Genomic DNA, 3,183 nt, shown 5'->3' on the forward strand with positions numbered 1-3,183 from the left:
TTGTTGCCCAGAAATTAAAAGTGCTCAAACGTGCATTTTCTACATAATTTACTGAGGCAATCAATGTTAAATATTGATTTTATTAAAATATAAATTTTCATCCTTTGCGTCATCTTCTTGACCAATTCATTTTTCCTCCCAAAATGTTGCATGCCACATCTCTGGGGGGAAAAAAACAACACAGAAACAGTGAAAAGCATTCTATACTCAAACACAAAGGAAATCATTCAGCTCACACACAATGGCAACAGGAAATGGCCCCAGACCTTTATCAGATATATTTGAATTATCAATAGATGGAGTTCCTTGACAAATCAGTTACCTGAGGCAATGAATTTTTAAACATCACAGCTGGACTTGATCATTCATCTGCAGCTACCTATATGCTGAAAAGAACATTTCGCCACTTTAGTAAAAAACAACAACAACAACAACAAAAAGTCAAGTTAGTTCATATAATCTCAATATAGATTACTGGCACCTCAGTCTTAAAATTATTTCTTCAAAGAAACCCTCAGCTGGGTAAACGGCAAAAAGTAATTTAAGTCATCATTGTGCCAGTTATTAAACCTGTCAAAAATGTATTAAGCATTTTGGTACTGCTCTTCAGAACAATACAAATATGTTAAAAAGCACACAATTTATCATTTACTTTTCGTACCTTGTTACATGCAGTTGTGCTCCTAGTGGTTTAGTCATCTTGTTTAATTTTCAGAAGACATTCATCATGACATCTTCAACTCCTAGGCTCTGTTGCACCTGAAAATCAAGTTTTTCATTGTGAATTATTTGTACTTGAACCTTTTTGGCATCTTATATGTAGGAATGGTCCAGTAAGTTTTTTCATTATCAGGAACCACAAATGTAACTATACATGTAGTCTTCCTGACTCCTGACCCATTTTTTAATAACATCGAGACTATATAGAATTGTTTTAACATATCTAATGGAACACAAGAATGTAACTGCTGCTTAATTTACTTTTTTTTTGGTAGTCGAAACAGATAAACCCAAAATTCAGTTATCTACGATTTAAGAATGTTAGTCCTTTTAGACTGATTAGGCCCTAACAATTCCATAAATGATCTTTCCAAGATGGAGATGGATTCGTTAGCATGAGATAAGCAGGGAAAATGGTGGCTAAATATTTATGTTCTTCACTGTGGCACTATTGATTTTAAGACATGATAGTCCTAATGAGTACCCAACCATTGCTTTTCTGTCTCACAGCTTGACAAAGATATGAGCCGGGTTAAAGGTTAGATATGACACCAAGTGTATAACCCTCCAACTAAATACATTACAATAGCAAATCTAACAGTTTTAGAGCAGACATATTTTTGTTGGCATTACTGGACACAGTCTATAAAATTAAATCCCAAGTTGCCTGAAAGCATACTTAGGTACAGCAAAGGGCATGGCCAGGGCCACCGATATCTTATAGGATACATCCAGGAGGATAAATCATTGAACCAGACATCTACTGGAAATGATTTATGAAGACATCAAATGCTGGACCTTCCAAAACAATTTATCATTTTCGAGTCCTGAAATGCTGAAATATTTCACACACAATATCAAGAGCAGACTATGGGTTATGAATAATTCCAGCTTGGAAAATTTCAGTTTAATGATTCATGGGAACTGAGAACTACAAGCGTAGTCCTTTTTGTGTAAAACCTGTAACAAGAAAAAAGAATGTTTGGAGATACATACTTACAATAAAATTGCTATCTATCCCACTACCCTCAAAAACTCAAGAGACATAAAAATCCAGATGGGCACCTCAAATGTAAGGCAAGAGGAATGAGATAGGGAAGCAAATAGATACTATGGTACTGGTATTATTCCAGCTCTTAAATGAATTGGTGGGCTCCTGTGTATTATGTTGCAGAGTATACATGCATATCCATATTTTTATCAAACATTTAGTTTGTAAATAGGATTCAAGCCACTCAGGCCTCAAAAATAAGGATTGTAATCCCAAATATAAACTACTTTAAGCCATCATATTTGCCCTGTTAAGATTGTTTTGGATAAAGCAACGCATTTCAAATTTGGGGAGAGAAACCACATGACTATGCTAAGTCTCATCGATGAGATACTCATTCGAAACTTGTTTTTGAATAGGCAACATGTTCCATTCCAGTCACCCGGCTGTTGATCAGTTTTCTTCTCTATTTCGTCCTGAAATATACATCTCTATGTAAACGCAAGCATCTAAGAGTATAGCAGGCATTTACTGGCTTAAGAGTCTCCTATTTGGTACACATTGTTCTCCAACTTCAATGCTATGTCTTTAGAGCCTATTTGCAAAGATCGAGGAACAAATGCCGACAAGTGCTCCACTGTGTCGAGAACTGTTAGTGCGCAAACTGTCCTGTTATTTTTAAAAATCAAAGTACAGCTAGGTAAAGGTTGTGTTAATACCTGAGAGAATCCCATCCCAATTTATAAAATGCTTCCTTAATAAAGATAAATCGCCCATTTAAGGGACCTGCTACTGTATACTAGGTCTACGGTAGTATCCGCACACAAAGGTTTACGAGAAGTATAAAAGGGCTCTGCCGAAGGCTCGGGGTGGGGGGTGGGGGCGGACACGAAGCCACAGGCCGTACCGTACCTTCCAGCCGCCTCGGAACCAACTGATCAGAGGCCCTTAGTTTCTGAGCTGAGAAGATTTGGAATCTTGCGTTTACTAAAGAGAAGGGTTGGCTAAGACTCGCAGGTGGTTACTCACAAAATGCGACTGAGCAGATGGCGCGGAAGAAAGCTCGTGGCCGCGTCAAGTGGGGGTGAAAGGTGCCTCCTGGGCCGACCACGCGACGGTGCCGACCGCTCGGCTGCAGCCGGGTAAGGGACGGAGACCACCGGAATGGAGGCCCCAGGCGGAACGGACGCAGGGTCCTGAAGCGGGCATGGGCTCCGGCAGGGAGTCGGGTCCCCAGCAAAAGGAGAGAAGGAACTAGGACCGCGGGGACTCCCACCTTGAAAAGCCTGGTGAGCCGCCCGCAGGCGCTGCCGCCCGAGCCGCAAGGTCCGCATGGCCTACAGATCTGAGCAAGCCTTCACCCAACAGCAGCCAGGCGGAAAAGGAAGCGCGGCGGTCGCCGGTGGCTCTTAGGGGGCTGCCGGCCTGGCTCCTCCCCTTCCGGGCCTGGCCCCGCCCTTGCAAGCGGGGCG

General features: G+C 41.4%; 1 protein-coding gene, 1 long non-coding RNA gene and 1 other non-coding gene across 3 annotated transcripts in view; 1 reads left to right on the forward strand and 2 right to left on the reverse strand.

The window, feature by feature from the left end:
• Positions 1–3,183, forward strand: part of MCMDC2 (minichromosome maintenance domain containing 2) — a 42,007-nt gene that overhangs the window by 36,764 nt on the left and 2,060 nt on the right. The window lies entirely within an intron of this gene.
• LOC105295082 lies at positions 61–3,102 on the reverse strand. The gene is made up of 4 exons (XR_896122.2): positions 2,741–3,102; positions 662–759; positions 323–386; positions 61–161 (listed from the first exon to the last, which is right to left on the reverse strand). It is a non-coding gene; the product is annotated as an uncharacterized LOC105295082 (long non-coding RNA).
• LOC111742731 lies at positions 474–562 on the reverse strand. Its single transcript, XR_002781444.1, has one exon. It is a non-coding gene; the product is annotated as a small nucleolar RNA SNORD87 (small nucleolar RNA).

Source organism: Pteropus vampyrus, unplaced genomic scaffold, assembly GCF_000151845.1.
Source record: "Pteropus vampyrus isolate Shadow unplaced genomic scaffold, Pvam_2.0 Scaffold99, whole genome shotgun sequence".
NCBI lineage: Eukaryota > Metazoa > Chordata > Mammalia > Chiroptera > Pteropodidae > Pteropus > Pteropus vampyrus.